Genomic DNA, 14,592 nt, shown 5'->3' on the forward strand with positions numbered 1-14,592 from the left:
TAGCAGAGAGATGTCCAAACTGGCATAACAATGTACATACTAATACATACTAACAACATACGTACGAATTATATTTTTTTACATTTTTTTCTTTTAAGAATCACAGTAGGGATAAGGAAGATTGTTTTGAGTAGCATAGAAAATGGGAGATTGGAGATGGGATAATAAGAATCTCTCTCTCCAGATGACAAATTTCAGGTCCTCCCCAGGTGATTTAGTTGCATAGCAAGATTTATGCCTCAGGCACCATCCTCAACTAGACAGACTGAGACAAGACCATAGGCCATCGAAGTCAAAGGCATGAAATAATAATTAGCTACAAGTAGCCCAAGGAGACTCAAAAGTGCTGTCAGAGTCCAAAATTTGCAAAGCCAGCTGCCGCTTCACTTTGCTTTATACAATGTCATTTGAGTTACCTACACAAAGCCTAAAGGAATGTAAAGCAAAGATCTCATGGATAGGTTTGCCCTGCTGGGAGGAGAGAAAACTCCCAGTGGCCCGCTCACTTTCTTTAAAGCAGAGCTTCCTCTCAGTAAGAGGTAGGGAGGGCAGATTTTGATGGATGTTGGGGGGCAGGGAAAGGGAGAAGGAGAGGGAGATGAGTGCTTGAAATTGGGATAGCATCCCAGTGTTTAAAATAGAGAACACCTCCAAGAAGAGAGGCCCCGGGTAGACTTTATTCACTTAATAGACTTTAAGTGCCTGAGGACACAGTACAAACTTGTATCACATTATCAGACAGACCCCCTCACGGCATCAGTGTCGGCTGAGGCTCATGAATATGTAAATACTATATGTATCTTGGAAACATGCTTGACAAGAGAATAGCTAAAATGAACTGATTCTAGTTATAAGCCCATCAGCCTGCCATTCTTTATGTTTGAACAGGCAGGCTATTGCTAGGTGACAGATCATTAAGGCTATCTACTCAGTCAGCGGAAATGAAGAAATAATTTGTTCCTAATAACCTTCAGATGACCTCCAAGGCAAAAGGGAGTCTTTAAAGTGCTGTCTCTGCCGATATGTGTCAGGCAGCGCGTGGGGTTCTTCAGGCCCCGCGGTCAGAGCAGGGCGGCTGGTGAAACAGATTAATAAACACCTACTGACAGGGACATATCGGGAAAAGATCTCATCACCTGCCATTATTGGGTTGATGAATAATTCAGAGCTCTCCATCAGAGCTGGGAATTTCAGGCTGTGCGGAGCTCTGTACGCACAGGGAGGGGGAGGCACAGAGACTCTGATCCCCAGCATTAAATGGAGGCTGAGGTGCTACACTTCTGTCCCAGATTGCGCAGGCATCGAGGAGAGGCGGGTGGAAACTCAGAAAAAGATTTGCCTCCTCAGGAGGTGACTGGTAGGGTTGAGGCCGAGAGCCAGTGGGAAGCTTCTCAAAGACACCCCACTGTCCTAAGAAGTTTAGTGGCCAGGATGGGCAGGCTCTAATCCGCCCATTACTGTTGGTGAAAGAGGCCTTGGCCTTCATTTCTTCACCTTGCTGGTGGATTCCAGAAGAACACATAGGTCAATCTCTCCCACACAGCCCTCAGTCCTTGGGTACTTCTAGAATATTTATTTATTTGACTACCTACCCCTCCCCCCCCCCCATCGTCGTTGAAGCACATGGGCTCTTTTTTAATTGCAGCATGCAGGATCCTTAGACTGTTGCAGAATGCAAACTTTTAGTTGTGGCATGTGGGATCTAGTTCCCTGACCAGGGATCGAACCCAGGCCCCCTGCATTGGGAATGCAAAGTCTTAGCCACTGGACCACCAGGGAAGTCCCATTCCTTGGGGACTTACTCTTGCCCCCATTCCTACTTTCTCTGCATCTATGAGGAATTATTTGCTCTCCATATGCGATCACTGTAACAGCTTTGGGGTCAGATAGGGTTTTGGGGGACCTCATGACCATCTCTATCTACCAGCTGTGCAATCCTGACCATACTACATGACCTCTCTGGGACACAGTTCCCATCTGTAAAATGGACTCATTAATGTCTGATTCAGATAGTTACTGGGAGGTTGGAAAAACAACTATGCATGGAGAGGTCCTAGCCAAAGGCTTGTACTAACCAATGCCCACTTTCTATTGGGGATATATATTGGCTTCCTTCATCTATACATCTGTTTTTTTGACCAGAGACATGGCAGGAAACAAGTTGTACAGGCAAATTTAATAATTCAAGGAGAGCTAAATAAAGAGGCCATTTCCATAGGTGCAGGCAGGGGCTAGCAAACCACCTAGGGATAGTGACATGCCCCAGACCAGTTTCAGCAGGGATCCATCTAGACCTTAAGGGGCAGGAGGAGAAAGCCAGCTGCTTAGGACGAGAGATTTACTGCCAGACAAAGCCTTCTGTGGAAGGTCCTGGCCAACCAAGGTGTCCTGGCACGTTGGGAGCACAGAACAAGTATTCTCATGCTCCTGCCCTTCAATCCCTGCCAGGGGATTATAGATCCCAACTGGATGCCAGGCAAGAGGTCTATTGACGGGTCCTTAAAGGTCAGCTGCCTGGGGCATAGATTGAATCTGTAGGAACAAACAGAAGAGATCCAATATATTCACCTGACTGATCTGATAGTCTGCAATTAATTCATCTATGATTCCTTTCAATGTGTGTGAATTAAAAGCAAGGCAAAATAAAGGGCTTATCTATGCATTCTAGGACCTTATAGACTAGACTAGTTGGGGTGAGGGAGAGAAAGAGAATAAAGAGGAGAATTGGAATAATATAATGGAGTCAACAAAATTTAGGTCATCATGTAAATCATCACATATCCTTTACAAAATTACTCTCTCTGGTTCTGTTACCCATAAACTTTGTACAACTTGATGTCACAGACTTCTCCTAAGATGGAGTGAATGACCTGAAGCATGATAATTGAGTAACTCCACCAGTGATTTTCTCTTCCCATTCTCAAATAAATAATGGCATGGGAGACAAAGATTGTCATTCCTTGGAATGCAATCACACAACATCGTCTCCTGAATTTGAACTTGATTTAGAGCTCATTGTGCTAAAAACAAAACAAAACAAAACAAAAAAAACCACTTTTGTTGAAATGAACACATCATTCAGAGCTTATTTAATCATTCTGATTCAACCCAATTTGAGTTTTACTGGGCTGGGGCTTTTTGACTTTAGTCATGAGGTAGGAGAAAATGTGATGTCTTGTTCCTAAAAGATAAGCACAGAAAAGCCTCCGGGAAGAAAAATAGAATGACTGTGTGTAGATCTTTGAGAGTTAATCAGCTGTAATAAAACATCATTTTAAAGAATTTTGTTAATTGGCTTAGAGATAAAGTGAATTTTCAAAAACATTTGGTTTCAAAAAGTAGAGTGAACATTAGGGCATATTTGATAATTCTAGCGCTGAGAGCAGGCAGAGAATGAGACTAGAGAAGATAGAGAAGTGAGCAGAGCTAGGAAGGACAATGCAAACACAGCAGGGATGACCATAAATTGGATACAACAGAAAGTCTGGATCATCTGAATTTCTATCCTTCTGCGTTATTCTCTTCCTTGAGCATTCTGAATACCTTTGGTTCTAGTGTATCTTCTACAGAACCCTTAGAAATAGCATGCTAGAGGAAGAAGTCTCCCATTAGGTCTCAGATAGTCTTAAAGAATAAATTGGTCATTTATTGGTCTTTTGATTCCAGAATCAATATGGAATACATTCACTCATTTATTCATTAACTCATATTTTCAAAAAATATTTATTGAGGACCTATTAGATTCCAGAAACTCTTCTGGAAATATGTTTCTAACTTACATTGATACCATGTGTGCCTGTGTGGTAAGTTGCTTCAATACTATTTGACTCTGAAGCCCCATGGACTGTAGCCTGCCTGGCCCCTACGTCCATGGGTTTCTCCAGGCAAGAATACTGGAGTGGGTTGCCATTGCCCTGCTCCAGAGGATCTTCCTGATCCAGGGATCGAACCCGCATCTCTTATGTCTCGTGCATTGGCAGGCAAGTTCTTTACCACTAATGCCATTGATACCAGAGTCAAGGGAAGTCCCTGAATTTTAAATGATGAAATATAACCAACCATGAGAGGATCAGCAGAGAGAGTATCCCAGGCAGACAGAAGGATACAAAGGCTCTGGAAGTCTGACCAAGCTTGGTCTGTGTGAGGAGCATGAGGGCAATGTAGCTAGAGGGTGGTGAGTCCAGGTTGCAAAGCCTAAGACTGGAGAGGAAGGAAGAGAGCAGGCCATGGGGCTTCATGGAGGTGCTCACTACCACATCTCCAGATTCCAGATAATGAGAAAAAGCACATTGCAGCAGGAAATTCAACACCTTAAGCCTTCACCTGCAACCTTGCATCACGATTCAGCAGATGGAAACAGCAGGGCCAGCACAGACAGTGTGATATGAAGGTGCCTCGGGGGTGTGGTTAAGCCACAGCAGAGTTGTGCCCAAGGTACGTCTCCTCTGCCGTCCTTACTTTGTTATCCAATATTTGCATTTGTACTCATAGTTTTGATAGGGAATGGTCCAAAAGGCCATGCTTTACCAACATCTTCTCCTGAGGCTTCCTCATGGGACAGGCAGCTCTGATTTTAGAAAGGGACACAACAGACTGAGTAGCCAGAAGTACCCGGCCTATCCACACACGAGGGGTTCGGAGGAGCATCTTTGCTCAGGAATGGAGAAGGATCCCAGCACCTCAGCTACTCACACGGCCTTTCTCTTCTACAAGACTTATTTTCACTGTTGGATTGGAACTTGAAGAGAACACCAGGATATATTTTCTGAACTTTTGATTTTTCTCATGAGTTAATTTCAAACACCTTCAAAAATATAATTTCTCTTCTGTACACTGACAGGGAGAGAGTTGGTCTCCTTTAGAAATGTGTCTGAAAATGAATAAATGAGTATGTTATTTCTGGAGAAGTTCCACTGATCATTTCTGTTCCCATTTTGGCTGTATTCTCCTCTATGTTGCTCATTATCTGAAAGTATATATTTGTTGTTGTTGTTGCTTTTCCAGTAAATCACCTCTGGGCTCTGCCATGCAATGGAAACTTCTTCAAATGCAGGCCCATTAGTGTAATCAGTAGCCATTACTGCTTAAAGCAAGTCAGTTACTAAAGTATTATAAGCAGTTAAACTTGACAGTAAAGACACTAAGCTAAAGAAAGCAGGGTGGGGGGGGGGTGCGGTAGTAAAGATTTATAGAGAATGTCAAAATGGAAAACCAACCGTTTTTTGTCCCTTCCTTCCCTACATCTTTAGATGTAGAATGATGAAGAGTTTCTTACACCAGTAGGATTAAGACATCTGCTGGGAAGGAAAGTGACACCAGGCATGGAGTCTGGGAAAGTAAATCCTAACGAGGGCGACCATATGTTCTGGTTTGCCTGGGAAAGTCCAAGTTTCCACCTGTTCTTCTGGCACAGTTGCTAACAATTTTCTCCCTTCACTTTCAAAGTGTCCTATTTGGATGGTCAATTATGCGGTGGCTCTAGTCCTAATTCTGCCTCTTCCACTAAGCAGGTATATGGCTCTGGATAAATCCCTCACCTCTCTGGACTTGGCTTCTCAAGAGTTTGGATGAGATTGTAACTAAGGTGCTCTTTATCCCAATATTCTATGGTTCCATTAAGGATGAAAGAAGGAAATGTAGAGTTTTGTAGATTATGAAATGTGTGTACTTGTAGGTAAAGAATATCATTTATTTCTAAGGGGAAGATTTGCTTCCTGGTTTAGTACAACTGCCTTTGTCTTATCTAACAAGCATTTGTTGATGATGGTTGGCACTACACTTAAGATCTTAAATGTATTATCTTATTTAATCCTGACAAAACTACCTTGGTTTCTATCTTATATGGACTGATAGTCACTTCAAACTATCTTTCAAATCTAAGTGTATCTGACTGTAAAATAGTGTTCTTAACCACGATGCCACATCTAGGATACTTTGAGCAAAAGCAAAGAAAGTACTCAGTGTATCAGCCGGGATAGGCTAAGGTGTGCTGTAGTAACAAAAATCCACAATCTTCCTGGCTCACAACATTTATTTTCCAGTCATGTTACACACTGGAGAAGGCAATGGCACCCCACTCTAGTGCTCTTGCCTGGAAAATCCCACGGACGGAGGAGCCTGGTCGGCTGCAGTCCATGGGGTCGCTAAGAGTGGGGCATGACTGAGCGACTTCACTTTCCCTTTCCCTTTCATGTACTGGAGAAGGAAATGGCAACCCACTCCAGTGTCCTTGCCTGGAGAATCCCAGGGACGGGGGAGCCTGGTGGGCTGCCGTCTATGGGGTCGCACAGAGTCGGACATGACTGAAGCGACTTAGCAGCAGCAGCAGCATGTTACGCACTCATCAGAGGTTATCTGGGGGCAGTGCTCTGTGCTACTCTTTCTCCAGGACCTAAGCTCATTGAGTAGCAATCTCCTGCTGTAGCCCCATCTGCACAGTAGCCCCAGTACATTGGTGGAAGAAACAAAGCAGCGTGGCAGATTGCACACGGGCTCTTAAACCTTCATCCAGAAAAGACCACATTGCTTCTGTTCACAATTCATTGAGCACAGTTTCATCAACTCAAGCCAGATGACTACCCCTAACTGCAAAAAGACAGAAAGTAAAAATCTACAATGGACCAAAAATAACGGGGAAAGCACTTAGTGACTACCACACCAAGGCAGTCCTAGAACACAAGGTCTAAAGTCCCTCTCACAGCTTTAAAATTCTCTGAGTTTCAATCACCACTAAGCAACATTTCATAGAACTAGGTGTGCGGTGTTTACTCTATTTCTCTATGCTTTATTAAGCCCTTTGTTATCCACAGACTTATTAGCTCATCTCTGTTAAAAAAACATTCTTTCTATCCAAATAAGCAGATAGAATTTAGAATGATATGGATATAAACTACCCCTAATCCACTTATGCCCCTCCTCTCAGGTCTCAGCTGTATCCACTATGCAACTGAGAGATGACAGTTCAGTGAAGGAAAGGTGTGTTTACCTCAGGAAAGAGTGTCTTTATGACACTGATCTGCTCTGATGAATCCACTAATGTGAAATTTCTGACCCAATAGGCAGTGATTGCACAGCTCTGAGACTCCTCTCATTATTCATGAAATATGTGCCGTGCAGTGTCAGTGCTCTCCCCGCAGACTCGCTGCCAAGCAATTACTCATTTCCATCACTTAGCTTTTTTATTATTATTATTTTTCAGTGGGTGTCTATATATTCACTACACTTCAAGAAGCAAAGCACAGTCCCAGAATGAAAATGATGCTTGTCTTGTTTGATTTTAAATAGAAAAGCACTTTAAGTCCTTAAAAATTGATGTTGTTTTAAACTTTACAGCAAGCAAGAGAGGAAACTGGTAGCTGCAGAAATAAATGGAGAGCAATCAGGATCATTTCCACTGTTACACATATTTGCTACCTAAGAGCTGATGGAGGGACTTATATGTCCTGATGTATTTCTCTGATTCCCCCCAGGAGCCCTTAAGAGGAACAATGAACCAGAAATGGTTACAGAGTTCTGGTTGAGGTCCATTGTCAGAGGCAGGAGTATTCATGTACAGAGGCCCATGCTTAGAAAACAGACAGGTTCCAGGAGCCATGTCCCCTTCTCATCACAATGTTTGCTGGTATAACCCTTGCAGATATAAAGTCTAATGGAAAAGAATGGCTGCCTTTTACTGCTATGTGATAGAATTTGTGCAGAGCATTTGTATCCTGGAACAACTAAGGAACATTCCAACACCAGATTTAATAACAGAAGAGTTTTGGAAGTGTGAAACTTCACTGAACAAAAAGTCCTCAATCCTAAGCTTCAGTGCTCCTGCATGGGTAGTCTTCTCAGATTCTGTAGCCAGTTGCAGTGATGACCCCAGCACTTCACAGTCCCCATATCCACCCCTTCTCACATGAATTTGTGGTTACTTATTAAAAAGATATAGTCCGTTTCTCCATTTCTTGAGTGGCGAGCTGGTCTTATGAGTTCCTTAGCCAGGAATTGTGCAGAAGTGATAGCAGGCCAATTTCGAGTCTATGCCTCCAAAGTCCTTGTACGTTGCCACATAACTTCTCTTACCCCTTGTTATCACCATGGAAACGTGGCTGCACTAGCCTGATGGAAGAAGAGAAACACAGAGCAGCTCTAGCCCTAGTTGTCTCAATGAAGGTCAGACAGACTAGCTGATGGCCAGCCAATCTGACCTGAGACCCATGAACAAGCCCAGCCAAGATCAGCAGAGCCACCTAGCCAAAACCCCAGCTGACCCCAGGCATGCAAGAAATACATGTCTATTGTTTATTATTAAAAAGTCTTGTGACTCTGTTATACAAATTACATAAATAACTCACTCAAGCCCCATCAGGAAATTATGATTTTCTTTTTTTCCCCTCTCCCACACCTCACTCTGTTATATTTTATTTACTTTGGACTTTCAATTTTCTTCAGTTTCTTTACTCTATTTCACATATTATTTTTAAGTACATATTATCATGCTGGACAGCACAGTTAATATAGGTACTGGTGAATCAGGGAACTTTCGCTGAAGGAGCTCTCATTCTAATACAGCAGTTCCCAATTTTTATCTCAGCTTACTTAGTGGATGGCATTAATATGTACAAGACTCTCAAAAGCAAACTTGGACTCCTGAACAATTCCTGGTACATTTGTTCTTTCTCTACCCATGTCTCCTATATCTAAGATATTGCACTTGAAAGCTGGTGAATTGAAGCAACACTAAAAGACTTGAAACATATCATAGTGTCACCTTGAATCATTTGTATGTTGTTATTTTACCTACCTTTAGTTGTAATTTACAACACACTTCGTTGCTGATTGCTACATCCTTGGTTTTAATATCCCAGATGAGAACAAGTGGCCTAGTGAAAGGAGAATGCTGACATCCTGGGTATTAACTGCAATCCAAAGCATATTGAAAGAAGAGCTTAGCAAAAATATAAGCAACAGACTTTGGCAGGAGGTCTCAGAAAGGAACAAAACATCCCACCTGGGGCACATAGAGATGCTTCCCAGAAGGACTGACATCTGATCTAAACCAGAGTTTTGACAGAGTAAATTAAGTCACTTCATTAGCAAGAAAGCACTCTTTGTCCCACCTCCTGTAATCCCAGATGTCCCTCCAATCCTTTTGACTGGGTTCAGTCGAGGTTGAAATTTCTTTTTTTTTTTTTTCTAATTTTATTTTATTTTTAAACTTTACATAATTGTATTAGTTTTGCCAAATATCAAAATGAATCTGCCGCAGGTATACATGTGTTCCCCATCCTGAACCCTCCTCCCTCCTCCCTCCCCATACCATCCCTCTGGGTCGTCCCAGTGCACTAGCCCCAAGCATCCAGTATCGTGCATCGAACCTGGACTGGCAACTCGTTTCTTACATGATATTTTACATGTTTCAATGCCATTCTCCCAAATCTTCCCACCCTCTCCCTCTCCCACAGAGTCCATAAGACTGTTCTATACCTCAGTGTCTCTTTTGCTGTCTCGTACACCAGGTTATTGTTACCATCTTTCTAAATTCCATATATATGCGTTAGTATACTGTATTTATGTTTTTCCTTCTGGCTTACTTCACTCTGTATAATAGGCTCCAGTTTCATCCACCTCATTAGAACTGATTCAAATGTATTCTTTTTCATGGCTGAGTAATACTCCATTGTGTATATGTACCACAGCTTGCTTATCCATTCATCTGCTGATGGACATCTAGGTTGCTTCCATGTCCTGGCTATTATAAACAGTGCTGCGATGAACATTGGGGTACACGTGTCTCTTTCCCATCTGGTTTCCTCAGTGTGTATGCCCAGCAGTGGGATTGCTGGATCATAAGGCAGTTCTATTTCCAGTTTTTTAAGGAATCTCCACACTGTTCTCCATAGTGGCTGTACTAGTTTGCATTCCCACCAACAGTGTAAGAGGGTTCCCTTTTCTCCACACCCTCTCCAGCATTTATTATTTGTAGACTTTTGGATCGCAGCCATTCTGACTGGTGTGAAATGGTACCTCATAGTGGTTTTGATTTGCATTTCTCTGATAATGAGTGATGTTGAGCATCTTTTCATGTGTTTGTTAGCCATCTGTATGTCTTCTTTGGAGAAATGTCTATTTAGTTCTTTGGCCCATTGAGAAAGAAGAATGGAACTGGAGGAATCAACCTGCCTGACTTCAGGCTCTACTACAAAGCCACAGTTATCAAGACAGTATGGTACTGGCACAAAGACAGAAATATTGATCAATGGAATAAAATAGAAAGCCCAGAGATAAATCCACGCACATATGGGCACCTTATCTTTGACAAAGGAGGCAAGAATATACAATGGATTAAAGACAATCTCTTTAACAAGTGGTGCTGGGAAATCTGGTCAACCACTTGTAAAAGAATGAAACTAGACCACTTTCTAACACCATACACAAAAATAAACTCAAAATGGATTAAAGATCTAAACGTAAGACCAGAAACTATAAAACTCCTAGAGGAGAACATAGGCAAAACACTCTCCGACATACATCACAGCAGGATCCTCTATGACCCACCTCCCAGAATATTGGAAATAAAAGCAAAAATAAACAAATGGGACCTAATTAACCTTAAAAGCTTCTGCACATCAAAGGAAACTATTAGCAAGGTGAAAAGACAGCCTTCAGAATGGGAGAAAATAATAGCAAATGAAGCAACCGACAAACAACTAATCTCAAAAATATACAAGCAACTCCTACAGCTCAACTCCAGAAAAATAAACGACCCAATCAAAAAATGGGCCAAAGAACTAAATAGACATTTCTCCGAGGTTGAAATTTCAATCAAAGCAAAGAAATTGCACATTATTGCTGGACCTTACTGAGATAGGTAGTGGGAAGGTAACAATTCAGACTCTGGAACTCTGAGCTCACCCTCCCTGACTATCGCTATGTCTCCCCAGAAGGATGTTTGAGAAGTCAGCCTTCCTGCCTTAGGAGCCAGATCTACCAGTCCTCTGTCACCTGGCTAATGACAGAGCTGGGAGAGATACGGCTTTCTTCTCCCTGGGTTAATGTTTTTTTCTAATTTATTGAGTGTTTGATGATCTTTCGATGTCCCTTCTAACCTTGGCTTCTGAATCATGTTTTCTTTTGAGTCTTGCCTGCCGGTCTAATGGAAGGATTTATAGACATGATGCCCCCAACTCCTGCTTCAGAGGACCAGATCATAGGAGTCAAACCTGATCTTTACAGAGGCCTTAGGGATTCTAGAGGACGTCAGTTTAAGAAAAACTCTTTCCCTGTTTCCTCCTTCCATGTCTATCCTAGAAAAGTGTGATCTTTCAGTTTCACTCTAAGGCGCAGGTCTCCCAGGTGGTTTGCTCATTGCGTGATGGCACAGGAAGGAGAAACAACCCTCCATTGGAAGTAGGGATCAAAATGAGAGCGATAAAGTTCTATAGAACAGTATTGCATAAAGGAGGAGACCTGGAAAGGTGAATTCTTTCATGTAGTTTGAAAAAAGCGAGCTTCACTGGCAGGTGGAGAACCTACGTGGAGCCTTTGCTCCCCTCTAGAGAACCACAGTGCAGACTTTTAAGAGCAAAACTAGACTATCCTCTACAGTTAACAGTTCATTTGAGAAACAGCTGCTGGCCTGCTGCTTGGCCCTAATAGAGACTGAATGTCTGATGATGAACTGTAGACTTATAGAATACCTTGTTACCATGATGGCATTCCACATAAGGTGCTTCTGACCAGGGAATCCATTAACAGTGTCTGATACACCAAGCCATAACGTGGGCAGGCACGGTAGCACTGCACCATTAAGTGGGAATGCTCTATTTGAGCGGCCCCATGAATATGTGGCTCACATTTTCGTGATTCCTACTTTTGCAATACTCCCTCCTTTCTCTCAGCCTACCCCTATGACCAGCTGACCAAGGCCAAAAATCTCATGCTTGCTTTACGACGATTTCACATGAAAAGCTGGCAGCATCTACAAGTAGGCGGTGGTGACACAGCCTGACTTGAGCGGCCTGAAGGACATGGTGAGGGGACCTCCTACAAGTAGGCAGAACTTTTGAGCAGTGTGCCTGGTTATTCTTCTTTGCCTAGAAAGAGAGAAAGCAAAGTATAAAACCATGTGGATTCAAGGGCATTGTCTAATGGTTTGGTTGGATGATTATGCACTTGAAGGAATACTATTAAATGTTAGTGGAAGAAGGTTTGGGGAGAAATAAGTGTATAGGTCTCTCAGAAAAGACAAAATATGAAAAGATCTTTATGTCTCACAACAGAGAAGTTTAGAAAAAGAATAGATACATAGTTTTCTGTACACCTGATACTATCACAACACTGTTAATCAGCTATGTTACAATGTAAAATAAAAGGTTTAAAACAATAAAAGAAAGATCTCTACAAATTATGCAAAAAAAGATGAAATAGAAAAAAAGCAGAGAAGTTTAATGATCCTGCTATTTTTAGTGAGCAGGACGACCTATTCTGTGGTCAGCCTCTTTTCTGAGTGTCCCCATCTTTGCTCATTGGGCTCATAGAATCAGTGGCCATGTCAGGAGGGCTGAAGGTTACATGTGGACTCAGCAATGTGAACTCCCAGTTGTCAAGCCTACACCACCTGCTCGAGGCCCCCCAGTACATCTGCAGAAGCAATAGCTGCACAGAGGTGACTGTTCCCCAAGGATACCTCCTGAAGCTCCCCCTTCATTGTTCCACTTTGGTGGTTGGACAGGCTGGTTTCTCATATTTCCCTTCAGGTTCTGACTTCAGGAGATTGCTAGTGGGCCTCACAAGGATGTATTAACAATTCTTTTTTCGTTCCTTCAGCTTTTACTTCCAGATTTTCACCTTCCCAGCAGGGGCAAGGGGCCACATTTGTCTAAGGTATAATTTCCATAATTTATTGAAGGTGGAGAGTGAAAAAGTTGGCTTAAAGCTCAACATTCAGAAAACAAAGATCATGGCATCTGGTCCCATCACTTCATGGGAAATAGATGGGGAAACAGTGGAAAGTGTCAGACTTTATTTTTCTGGGCTCCAAAATCACTACAGATGGTGACTGCAGCCATGAAATTACAAGACGCTTACTCCTTGGAAGGAAAGTTCTGACCAACCTAGATAGCATATTCAAAAGCAGAGACATTACTTTGCCAACAAAGGTTCGTCTAGTCAAGGCTATGGTTTTTCCTGTGGTCATGTATGGATGTGAGAGTTGGACTGTGAAGAAGGCTGAGCGCCGAAGAATTGATGCTTTTGAACTGTGGTGTTGGAGAAGACTCTTTGAGAGTCCCTTGGACTGCAAGGAGATCCAACCAGTCCATTCTGAAGGAGATCAGCCCTGGGATTTCTTTAGAAGGAATGATGCTAAAGCTGAAACTCCAGTACTTTGGCCGCCTCATGCGAAGAGTTGACTCATTGGAAAAGACTCTGATGCTGGGAGGGATTGGGGGCAGGAGGAGAAGGGGACGACAGAGGATGAGATGGCTGGATGGCATCACTGACTCGATGGAGGTAAGTCTGAGTGAACTCCGGGAGTTGGTGATGGACAGGGAGGCCTGGCGTGCTGCGATTCATGGGGTCGCAAAGAGTCGGACACGACTGAGCGACTGATCTGATCTGATCTGATTCCCATAACACTCATGAGAGCTTTGCTTCCCTAACTGAACCCAGGCTGGTAAATGGGGATTGGGATGAGGGAGTGTACCGTGTGTTTTATCCATGTGAGGCCCTTCAAGTCATTTTCAGGAATGACTCTTATGTGCAGCTTGTCTACAGTCTGAAAAGTGAGGAGGAAGACATATGAGAAATCTTATGTCCTAAAAGGAAATTTTCCAAATCTAAAATAATGTTAAAATCTTTCTTTGGTGGTGAGACTACATATGATTTATGTTTTCATCTTTTTCTCCTGCTACTATAATTTTTCCATAAGAAATAGATTTGATCTATTACTTGATTAGCAAAAAATAACAAATTTTGTTTCAAATAAAATCAGGAAATTTTAAAAGTTCAGATACTTGGTGACGTATACATATACTACAGCATAATACAAAATCCATTTGTTGAATGGAGTTAAATTAATCAGTTTGCACCCAGTGTATACCAAGAACAGTTAGTTACTAATTCAAAATACACCCCAGCTGTCTGTAATTCAAACAGTATATAAGACAAACTGAATGGGTTAGTGAGGATCCTTCTACTATAAGAGGAGACTTTATAAGGTTAAAGTATGGTGGTTTATTGTAAAAATACATAAGACAATAAAATTTCTGGAATTCTTAATTGTTCCAGATTTCATGGTGCACAAAGTGCAGGAGATCCTTTGGAACCTTGGCCTGAATTAACATTCATTTGGCTCAGAATCAACTGTTGGGAACCTAGGAGAAAGTTATGGGTCTTCATTCATAAACATTTTGCTAATAGATAATTCAGATTCTTTCTGAGCTTTCTTTGTGTTTACTCACTATTTAAGAAAATTAGATCATTTATAAGAAAAATCTATCTCATTTTTTGTATATCACAAGTATTTTATCATATGAGCAATAGGGAGCAAGCAGGAAAGTAAACTGAGGTTTGAGATTGAGATTAATAATAAAACAGCCTGGAAAC

Source organism: Bos grunniens, chromosome 8 (assembly GCF_055505025.1).
Source record: "Bos grunniens cultivar Pamir isolate PY7600 chromosome 8, Bosgru_T2T1.0, whole genome shotgun sequence".
NCBI lineage: Eukaryota > Metazoa > Chordata > Mammalia > Artiodactyla > Bovidae > Bos > Bos grunniens.